This window comes from Marmota flaviventris, chromosome 16 (assembly GCF_047511675.1).
Source record: "Marmota flaviventris isolate mMarFla1 chromosome 16, mMarFla1.hap1, whole genome shotgun sequence".
NCBI lineage: Eukaryota > Metazoa > Chordata > Mammalia > Rodentia > Sciuridae > Marmota > Marmota flaviventris.
Window position 1 is genome coordinate 3,783,082 of NC_092513.1, and position 12,385 is coordinate 3,795,466.

The 12,385-nt window shown below is 36.0% G+C and overlaps 1 protein-coding gene across 3 annotated transcripts in view; it reads right to left on the bottom strand.

The window, feature by feature from the left end:
• Positions 1-12,385, bottom strand: part of Znf407 (zinc finger protein 407) — a 430,768-nt gene that overhangs the window by 143,738 nt on the left and 274,645 nt on the right. The gene's annotated exons all lie outside the window — the stretch shown is intronic.

Sequence of the window (12,385 nt, forward strand, 5' to 3'; positions counted from 1 at the left end):
TACTTTAACTTTTCTAGTTGAAAGTCTTTCACATTTCAAATTTAAGGGGTTATAAATAGTGTTTACTGAATTTGAGTATGTGGTTTCACATTATTTTGATGGGCTAGGCCAAAACTTGATTTTACTTGGGATAATATAAAGCTTAAAAATAAAGAAAACAAAAGAAGAAAAGGAAGGAAGGAAGAAAGAAAGAAAGGAAGGAAGAAAGGAAGAAAGAAAGAAAGAGTCTAGATCTAAAACAACGACTTTGGCATTCATGCATAGGAACATACTTCAGTGGGAAGCCTGATGACATGATCATGTAAATCATCACACACACATGACTCACACTGGCTGTTAGAGGAAGGGCAGGGGCTGCCATAAAAATTTAAATACTACTTAAATTCCTGAGAAAAGACCCATCCTTCACACCTGGGATAGTAGACGAAGCAGCAGGTAATCCACCAATGGAGCATTAGAGCAAGAAGACGGCATACACAAAACAGAAAGTTACAGAGCTCTGTGACTTACATTTGCCCAACGCTAAACTTAGAATGCATACTTAATTATATTACTGAGTTCTACCAAGAGTATAAGAAGCTTTTTTAATTCTAAAGTTATAGGATCACCTTTGAAGGAAAAAAGTAACAGTCACTGATGATGAGGACCACTGAATTTATCTAATAATCTATGTCCATTTTTACAAAAATGTTTCATGTAATCCATTTAAAAATAATAAGTGTTTCATTTCAGTACCTACACACAATACTTCCTTTTGTCCCTTGTATGTCTCTCAAATGTCTTATTTTAAAGGAATATATAGTACTCCCGGAAGACATTTTCCCATTTCTATTCTCTTCGACTCCTGCGAGCCCTTGTTCTGTGTGATAAGGCAATCTCCTCCGGGATCTGAGCTGTGTAGTTTCGCACCACGAGTGACAAGGACTCGACTTGAATAACTGCTGTGCGCAGGTTGTAATTATGTCAGCCAGAGTGTTGAACAAGGGGCCTGATTAATGTGAGCCCCGGCCCAGGCGCAGTCCCTATCAAAACCTCCGTGCAGGCCAGCAGTGGGGATGGGTTAAAGCAGAAAGACAAAACACGCTGCAGGGTCTGTGATAGATGAATTGCTCCAACAGTCTTCAGGCAGATGCTCCAGGACAGTATAATATACAATTACTCTGCCTTATCACCTTCCCAGGGACAATAAAGCTTCCTCCTTCTATAGCTCATGTGAGTGAAGGCAAAATTAGTTTTACTTTTACAACACTGACTCACTTATCATGTTGCCTTGATTGTGCTTTTACAGCTAAAGAAAACATATATTCCATTTTTAAACTAAAAAAAAAAAAAAAACCTTAAAAATAAAACTGAAACCTTGTTTTGAGTCTCTTTTACATCAGAGATAGTGTTTTAAAAGATTGTTCTGTTAAAAAGAGATTAAAGGAAAGTAATAAAATATGTTTGTGCATATGTAGTTAAAAACATGTGTACACGTGTAACTCAAGAAGTAAGATCTGGACTGTATCATCATTACATTCAACATCATTTTTCAAAGGCCATGCAGAAATCATTAATGGGAAGGAACATGTAATTAGAACATACACATGTGTGTGCTGACACCGTCCATACATGCCTCAGGCACAGGCACCCGGTTGCTGGTGTCTGAGAGGGTCTAGTCGGAATGATGCACTTACTCACACCACCCTCTCATCTGCTCAGGTCTCTCCTCCACAGAAAAGCTGGCTCCCTGGTGGGGGAAGCTGCTTCCTCACCTTTCCTAAGGAAGTCCTGCTGCCAACACTGGAACCAACCTACTTCAGGAACACTGCAGTGATTATTTCTATACCCTTATTTGTAGTTACATAAATGGTGCCAAAAATTCTAGATGAAATGTATAAAACAGAACTACGTAAATTTGCAAAGGGAAAAAGGCTTTTATTCCTAAGGCTGAAAAACAAGCTAAAACCAAAACCTGAGACACAGTCATTGCAATTGTGTGCTAACCACAATTTAAAATAAGACAAAGCAGCAAAAACTCTAACAGAATCAATGAAGCGCACACAAAATGTTAGTGAATGCAAAACTAGCATACATCAACCTGTGGGGCAATATATATGACTTATTTCCACTTTTTAGTGGCTTAATGCAACTGACACCAACACTCAGCAGTTATAATACAACCTAAGTCATGAAAACAAATCATGTACCCTATCTTACCCGAAGGAGTGATATATTTGCTTTTTCTTTTCATATTATACACACACTCACTCCAACACCTACATGATCCTTATTATTACATTTGTGGTGGCAGGATACACTCTAGCTGAGTAACTACTTCTAGAAATATGGCAATCTGAAGAAGCTGGGCACAAATCTAACACAGTCTTCAGGAGTTTACCAAGCAGCACATAGCAAAGAGAATTAAGCTCATGATTGGCAAGAGTGATACACCATGTTCACAAATCTGGAAAAAGCCAAACAAATGAAAGGTGAATAACTACGACCAGAATGGGCAGGAGTTGGGTGCCATCACAGTAAATGACTGGGTGTCTTCAATTGCCTTAAGATACCATAAGAGAGTCCTTTGGATTTACTTTTGGCAGAAAATCCCAGAGACATTTGTAAACATTTTTTAGGACAAAGTGCAGAACAGATGTCACATTTTAAGACTATATTTAACAGGAGTGTTCAGAAAATGATCACACTGAATTGTTAGCTAGCAGCAAGCAAAATTTTAAACTAATGAAAAACAGCCAAAGCAAGATAGCCATGTGTAGAAATTCAACACACAATGTAAATGATATCCCAGGGTCCAGGTGTGTATGTGCTGGGGTGGGTGTAATAATATCATAACACCTCTATTTTCTGGGTTCCTAACTTTGAACACATGACTCAAATTTGGTGCTGTGCAGTAACCCAAAATGTGGAAATACTGCTATAGCTGCTGCACTAAAATCAGCCATAAGCAAACAAATGAAAGCAAATTCAAGTGTGGTCATCCACCTCTTCTCCCAGTAGCCTCGTCTCACCTTCCCTTTGTTCCTTGGGCAATGTACATTTCTTCACCTCTGTCTGAGGGGTTGGCATCTGTTCTCACCAGTTTATTAAAACTGGTCTTCCCCAAAGTACCTTAGACTCTTGGAGCTGTGGCTGCCTGTTCCCACTGCCTCCACCCTGGCACAGCTGGCACTCCTCACTGGTCACAGACCCCCCTCTTCCCTGGAGGCCCCTTTGGTTCTATGAGCTGGCTTCTCAACCTCTCAGGCACTGGCTATGTTCCTCTCTGCCTTCTTCATTTTCTACACTTTCTGAGGGAAATGTCAATCTCATTGTTGGTTTCAAATTCCACATAGATTCCTGCGGACTTGTACACTCTTGAAGTGTCTCCATTTGGATATTCCAATGTTTCAAGGTGACACATCCTGGATCACATAAGTAGTCATTTTCCTGAAGGGCAGCCTTCTCAAGGAGTCAGTGCCTCACTGAAAGGTGCTATCACTCACCCAGCAGCACTGGGCTATGCACCTAAAGGGTGATATGGTCCTTCCACATTCATTCCGTTGGTTAGCATGTCCCTTCATCTGTCTTCCAACCTGGTCATCTGAATCTGCCTTATTTTCTGCCTGTACCTTTGTGACAATTGTTTTAAATGATGTCCTGTCCCCTTCTGTGTCTCTTGGGCTCATCTTTGCATCCTGCCAGTAATTTGGCAAAGTAAGGTATGAGCACACCATTTTCCGGCTCTGCATTTTCCACCTGGCCACCCACTGCCCGTGGAGTCAAACTCAAGCTCTCCAGGATGAACAGGGGTAAAAAGCTGACATATACTTCCTTCCTACTTTTATCAGATAATCTCATATACCCTGCAATCCAGGCATGCTAAAAGGAGAAGATAAATTTAATTTGAAGAAAAGATGTAACTTAGGAGTGCAGAGAATGGAAGAAATCTTACTTTTAACTAACATTAAAGTTACTTGAGGTTTCTGGATCAAAACAAATTTTTGAAGTTTAAATGTCCAGCACTTTTGATCTCAAACAATTCAATCCAAGAGATAAATCATCTTATTTAAGTACCCTCAGCATTTACCCCATTTTCTCTCAATGGTAAATTTTTATTTGTTTTATCACATTTCTTATGTGTTAAAGTTGCAATTCAAGATGAAGGAACAAAACATGTTGAGGAGGAAAGCACCAAGTAAAGTTAATCAACATAATACAAACACACAGACAGGCATCTCCACAAAGCCTCATAAGGAAGGATAAAAGGTGGAACAGGGTTTTATATATATAACAGGAGACAAGGCAAAACAATTAAGGTTAATGAATTAAAGTTAAAATTCCCTGTAAAAAAGTATCAGGTTACGTATTATGCTACAGAATAATGGGTTCTAGTTTATTTGAATTATAGCTCACTTGTACCTCTGTAGTAAATAATGATATGATTGTTTAATCAAAAACCAAAAAAATGTTCAGTAGTTCTTTTTTCAGAGCTTCTTAATAGAGTAAACAGAAAGGAACACAGTAGAAGAAGGTGAAGGCCAGCAAAGGGTTTGTGTTACAGTCCCTTAATCAAGGAGATGAAGATGTAAGATTCACAGAAGATCCTGTCTTTACAGAATCGGTTAAGGAGGACCCAAAATATGCAGACACGTGTGACCCTGGGGAAGGAGACACCTCACTCCCACGGGGAGTGCAACGTGTCAGAAAGTGTGCGGATGCACAAAGCCACTTCACCTTTCTCTGCCTCAAAACACAACTACGTCTAAGAACTATCATCTTTCAAGTGTTGCAAGTTTTTCTTTCTTTCTTCCATTATTTTTGTCAGTCCCCTGAGAGGCAATGTATCAGAATATGCTAAAACCAAGGAGCTGAAAGTAAAATGAAATAACTAGTATCCTTGCATTGTTACTGATTAATGAAAGTTGGACAAACTTTTATACACTTCAAAGCTCTTCTGTCTTGTTATGTTCTTTTCTCAAATGCACATGTGAGGTTGAACCCAACTACCACTGTGGCAATGCTCAGTGTTCTACTGATGGCTGTCAGCTACTCCAAGTGATTACACTGTTTGTCTAATAAGCTCCATTCTTTGAGCTTCTAACTGCCAGAGGCTATAGATAGTTACATAGGGAAGTGTTTTGTTGTGTGATAATAGCTCTAGTGTCTGAGGAATAACTTATTATGCAAGAGACTATTGCCCCAAAAATATTTTCTATTTTTTTTTCATCTCTAAGGCCTTTCTTCCTGCCACAATATATACAGATATATCTAACTACCACCCAAGGGACTGTCCAGAGTAATTCCTTGTAGAAAGACCATCCCCAAAGATAGCTTTGGTCCTTTTATAATGACTGGATTTGGGATTCAGCAACAGCAAGTTAAATAAACATGTTTATCTAGATTCTACTTTAAGATATAGCAGAGGGAATGTATGGTCACTTTGTGTTCAAAATGGCTCTTCTAATTAATCTGCTGTTTTAGCTACATTAACAAACAAAACAACTTACTTGTACTGATACACAAAAAGGTACCTCAGATTCTTTTTGTTTTAAAGGCATCTAACCAATTTGTAATTTTTAATGCTATGGAATCTATTTGTTCTCAAGTCTATATTATTTTTTTACTTCAGCTTTTTACAGAGATTAAAATTATGAGTGTTAACTTCAGGCCCGCACATACTTTATTATATCTTTACACAGGCTGAATGAAATGAAAAAGGTTTGAAGGTTTATGTGCTCATGTGTTATAGCACAAGGAAGCAAAGTATGAATGAAAGAAGACATCTGAAACTAATATTAGAAAACAACATAATAGAAAATACAAAAAAAACATATAAAACAAAATACTGAGATAACATTCATTAATGAAAGAAAAAAATATGAAATTTTTATGAAGGAAGAATTCAACTTGCTGCAAAGTACAAATACAGCAGGGAAAAAAAGAGCATTTCATTACAGAAAAACCTGAAAGGATGATGCAATTCTGGGGACAATAAATTCATTTTTTAAGGGAATTCTGCAAAAAGTTCCATCTGCACTCACCAGATACGGCTACTCCATGTGAAGGGCACTAGACTTCACAGAGTATCACCTTGACACAGGCTAGGAGAAGCTTTTTAAGCACTGCTTATGCTTGGCAATCAACACACACAGTTTCACAACCAACCACGATACTGACATCTACCTGTGGCTGGCTGAACTGTGTGTAGGAGGCCAACAGGAAGGGGCAATCTTCTTACTGGCAAGACCAGACATAATCCAATGAATACGTATGTTTTCTAGAGAAGATGCATCAGAATTTGAAGAAAGCTTTTAGACTCACCATCACCCTATGAAAAGCTTGGAAAATAACCGGATTTTTAGGTCTTCAGAATTATCTGTGAGCCTGGCTCATTTATTTATTTTTATTCCACTGAGTAGATTAGCAGTGACAACAGACTATAGAGACCTGACATATATGAAATAATGAAATGATATTGACTGGAACTTTAAATAACAAAAGTAGTTTTGACTTAAAGTCTATTCTGATCTAACTAGACCATGGCAATAACTGGCTTTAAATATAAATCATGTCTAATATCAGTACTAGATATTTTCATTTTGATTATTACGTAGTATCTTTATTCTTTGAGAAATTCAAAATTACCTAGATGAATGGTTCTGTGGAAAAAGACATAGTGTGCTGTTTGTTTCAGTATGTGTAAGTTGGCTTCTTTTTCTTGTATATATTATGTACTAGTATAAGGACAAAAATGTGGTTTTTTTCTCACTATCACTATTATGAGCAAATCCAAATTTGTTTTATCTGTTGCTTCTCCTGCTACAACCTATGTACCTGCAAAGGAAGCCAAAGAAAAATTGGACCTCTCAGAAGAAATTATCCAAAGGAGAAAATCATCCCTGTGCAGTCTCCCTAACTCAGGACGCTGCTGCTGAAACAAATGGAAGACAAGAACTATAAAACACAAAATGCTGATTAAAAAAACGTTGTATAAAAATGCATATTACCTATGACCTGCAGATATTTTTATAACAGAAAGAAGAAATTAAAACAAACTTTCAGAAGTAACATCATTAATATAATTTTTTGGTCACTCAACCTTAAAACTTCCCTAAAAATGATCCCAGGAAATGCAAAGAAAGATTTCCATTAAGTTAAAAGCATATCTTCACAAAAATTTCTAGGGCATACATGATTTCAAATAGTGGCAACAAACAGCAAATTCTCTCTACTATAGTCACATGTGTAAGAACTTGACAAATCTGATTGTTAGAACTACTAAACAAAGTATTCAAATGAATAAAAGGGCTGTTGAGGTACATGGCAAAAGGAAGCATGTTCCTAATTGAGAGAGAGAGAGAGAGAGAGAGAGAGAGAGAGAGAGAGAGACATCTTCAGCCTCCACCTCATGAAAAAGAGAAAAATCCTCCTGAGATTTAAAAAAAAAAAAAAAAACATAAACAAAATTAATGAGTTAATGATTTCCATGGAAAACACTGGCTGAGAGTTAAGTGAACCAGCAAGAAAGGGGGGGAAAAAAAACCCTCAAAAGTAGATTTCCTACAAATTTAGCAAACAACGGGGTGGACCTTTAATCTGAGGTGAGAAGTGTACATTTTATGTACAATTATGTACTCACCACCAGTGGATTTAAAAGCAATAAAAAAGTGAAAAAAGTAACAGTAAAAAATATTTTAAAAAATAAAGCTCATGTAAGGTTAGAAGAATAAAGACAGTTACAAAATTGAGGAAAAATATAGCCAAAACTATACTTACAGAACACTGAGGCTATCTCAAGTTCAATAACAAGGGACACAGTAAACAAAACAGTAAGAACTTGCAGAGATTGGCTTGAAACTTCAGCTTTCTATAATATAAAAAATGGCATTTTAAGTGCTTTATAGAATTGGTCTTAATATTTTTAATTCTGTAAGAAGTATTTTGCATTACTCTGCATGGCTTAGTGGTTTGTTGTTTAAAATACATGCATTATAATTCCTCCATAAATCCTAAAGGACACAACAAAACAAAAAAAGAAACCAATGAGAAGATGCTTCACATAAAAAGGGGAGAAAAAAAGCCCAATTGTGGCCATTTTAATAAAACAAATCCTTAATTTGTTTGGGTGAACTTTCATATATAAATCAATGAGTGAAAAACCAGCAGTTTGATGTTAATAAATTCTACAGGGATGGCAGACTTCGTATTCTTAGGATGCTTTCTATAAAATACAAAAGGTTCTGTATTGTTCTGTTTTGTTCTCTCATTAATATAGAGGCGACAACACATAAAAGGAAATAAAATGTAGAAAGGGTTAGAATGTTTCCATTGTACGGTAGAAACAAACCTAAAGAATTTGCTACATATATATGGTAGGAAAGTCTTCTATGACTCAATTTATGCTTTGAAATTATAATTAATTGTGAAAGAGTTGTAGAGTAATGATGGAATATACTGATTTGTAATGGATTAGATTTTTGGATATTTTAGACAGCAAAAGCTAAGGAAAAGAGTACATGTTTACATCTGAATAGAATAAGATGTCATTGCCTAAATTAATAATGCAAACTTGAAAAATAGCCCCAGGTTCAAAAGACCAATTATAAAATTCTTTTGTAAACAAATCTATATTCACATTTTTCATGGATAACAACTAGTATTTCTCTACTAATGTTCAACTTATAAAAGGAGAAATACATTTTCAAATAAAATTTAAATATTAATGATTCAGTTTCTAGTGATGGCAACTTACCTGCAAATAAGGGTCAATAATGACAAAGACAGGAATACTCATGGGAACAGTTTTTATCTACCTATATGAAGTAAAAATCTAAATGGGAAAAATTATTTAAATATTTTGGAAGATACGGATAAGGTAAATATGACCCTATCTTTTCAGGAAATGTGTGATAATCTATGACACTAATACTCAAAATGACAGCAAAATGACACATTTCCTTGGTTAAAGGAGGCAGGCGTGGAACCTTTTTATTCTATGCACTTACTACATGCTTACTTTAAAATCTTGTTCTTAACAACAAGAAAACAAAGGTATCTCTTCTAATTTCTATATTGTGTTCGCAGTCCCTAACTTCAAAAGAATTCTTATACTCGCATGCTCTTAAAGAACTAACTTGTCTTTTGTTCCTTAGTAAAAGCAAACTTAGTTACATATACACAAAATTATAAAAATTATTAAATAGAAAGGGCTCAAACTACTTCCAGCAATAACAAAATTATTCAAAAGTTATAAAAATAGAAATCACCTTCTTAATAAGGACATAAGTATTTCAAAAGGAGATCTGGTAGTTATCACTTTATCAAGTGTTCTAAGTATTAATTCGCAGGACGGCAACGAAATGCTTAGAGAACATCATCTCCTGTTTAACTCAACGTCTGACAGAGGTATAACATAACTGCAGTCCAACCAGCTCAAATGCATTACTATATGCAAGTGCTGCTCTCTGTTTGGGACAAACTGCATAGGGCACAATACTATGACCTAGAACTTAGAAAAAAGTACAGTGTTCTTTCAAACCATGGAAAGCTGAAATACTTGTAAACGAATTTTGCACATAAACACCAAGATCTTATTTTAAAAAATCATAATCTTTGTAGCAGTACTATAAAAAGTCTTAATCATAAATTTTAGAAATGTATCCTAAAAAAGTCATGGATATGCAAGGTATGAGCATTTTGAAAATAAATACCTGAAAATGGTGTTCATGTCCCAAAACTTAATACATTGATTGCAGTATGTGTAACTTGGGACCACACAGGCATAACAATTATATTACATAAGAATGCTTTTTCAAATTAGACATTCTGAAGCCTTAAAGTATTTCAGCAATTATCCAAGAACTGATTTTAGATTTAATAAATTTTAAATTAATTAAAAAACTGTAAAAACCTATTTCGACTGTATTATAAATAATATTTAAGCATGCTAAATACTTTCAGTACATCAAAACTCCAAATTAACTCACTGAAAGGTGAAGAAACCTGTAACCAGGCTAAAACATGCACCAGAGAGGACAGCAAAAACACAGGCGAATATTTACCACTTAACCAAGTGCTAGGCACTGGTGAGGTAACTTCAACGTGTGTCTGGCTTGATATGCACAAGGATCCCAGAAGGCTGGTCAGCTAACAATCCATATTTTACAAATGAAAATGTGGTAGCCCAGGAGGTTAAAGAGTTTGACTGCACTGGGTTTAGTGGCGCCAGCCTATAATCCCAGTGACTCAAGAGACTGAGAAAGAAGTACAAGTTCTAGGCCAGCCTCAGCAACTTAGCCAGACCCTGTCTAAAAATAAAATAAATAAATAAATAAAGGATGGGGATGTAGCTCAGTGTTACAGTACCCCTGGGGTGGTGGCTCAGCGGTAGAGTGCTCGCCTAGCATGCATGAAGCACTGGGTTCGATCCTCGGCAAGACATAAAAACAAACTATTGTATCCACCTAAGAACTAAAGATACATAAATAAATAAATATTTTAAAAAATGGTAAATACCACTTGTTTATTTTGTATGTGTGGTTTTCTTTATAATCATGTTTGAAGGAGTGATTTTGGCTACTTTAAAAGAAGTCTTAAAACCATAGTTCTAGGGGCTGTGGTTGTAGCTCAGGGGTAGAGTGCTTGCCTAGTATGAGTGAGGCACTGGGTTGGATTCTTAGCACTGCATATAAATAATAAATAAATAAAATAAAGATATTGTGTCCATCCACAAGTAAAATTTAAAAAATAAAATAAAATAAAATAAAACCATAGTTCTATAGAAGACTGCTTCCTGGCACAGAAAAATAGTGATAATATTAAGTATAAGAATTTATACTGCAAGAAAGCAAAAATTCCCCCCAAGACAACAACAAAAAATCTTATACATAGAGTACAGACTAAAAGCACATAATCTTAAGAGTAAGTGATAATTAAGGGAAATTTTTATAATTTTCTTATTGCTTTTTTTCTTTTACACGGAAGGCAACTGCAGAATGCTCTCTGTAATAAAAAAAAAAGTCATGTTTATTTTTATTATAGAGCACACTATCAGCACCTTAGAATTTCTGTTGTCAGTACCCTAGAACCTCTAATTAGATCGCCATTTTCCCAAATTTATAAGAAATACCAATCTAGTGTTACACAAAACCAGAATCCATAAAATGTTGAATGAATAAATAATTAAAGAATGAAATATATCTGTAATATCTCTGTACTATTCTATGACCTTTCACATAAAACTTAATGCAATAATATGGCTGATGATAGAGATTATGGCAATATATTTGCTGAATGCACAGGCTACATTCACAAGAATACAAAAACCTACTTTTTAAAGAAGGCTTGATGTTCAACATATACATTTTAATATTCAACAGAAGTGGCTGCATTTGAAGACACACCCCCGATGTCTTCTTATTGACATGCCTGGCAGTGACAGTGAGGTCTTCGGTCCAAGGCTGAAGACGGTGTCCTTTAACTGCCTGCCAACTGCATGGTGTCTCAGCTCACCTTTGGGCTCCATGAGCAGCATGGCATGGCTGCAAGCTCCATGCCCCAGTGTACCTTCCACCAGGCCTCTCTATGTGTGCCTCATCATAGAGCATTACTGCTGTCACTGAGTACTTCTGTGCTCTGGCTGATACAACTCAGCTGCCCCAGACCCAGTGCAATGACTGAGCATCCATAAACTCCAAGATGCCTTCCCCAGCATAAAATGCTACATGTGCCAACAACTACTCATCTGAGAACATACATCATGTACTTGAAATTTTGTCACCTTTCCTGCCATAGGCAAGATGCTCTCTGCTCTGTAGGGATTTTATCTGGGCTCAATGTGGTCCTTCTCCATATTCTCTTCTGCTCTCTCTTTTACTATTTGAATATGTATTATAATTACTTTTGAAAACGAAGTCACCAATTACGTTGTAATGTCCTTAAAGGCAGAAAACACTTTTTATATCATCTTCCATTCTCAGTGAATGCTTTTCTCACAGCAGATGAGATGCCATACACATATCAAATAAAGGAATGAGCAAGAAAACCAGAAACCTGGGTGTAACAAAGGATTGTCTGAAAACTAAGTATTAAGATTACAAAAATGTAAAAGAACTTTATATTTTGAACAGTCACTACAACCTAAATGACACCATAATGGTGGATACATGTCATTATAAATTTGTCCACACCCATAGGATGCATAATACCCTCAGTGAACCTGACTAAAATCTATTAGCTTTGGGTGATGAGAATGTGTCTGTGGAGGTTCATCAACTGTAAAAAGCAGATCATGTTGTTGGGGATATAGATAATGAGGAATTCTCTCATGTGTAAGGGAAGAAGATATTTGGAAAATCTCTGTACCAACATTTCACTTTTACTATGAACCTAAAACTGATCTTAA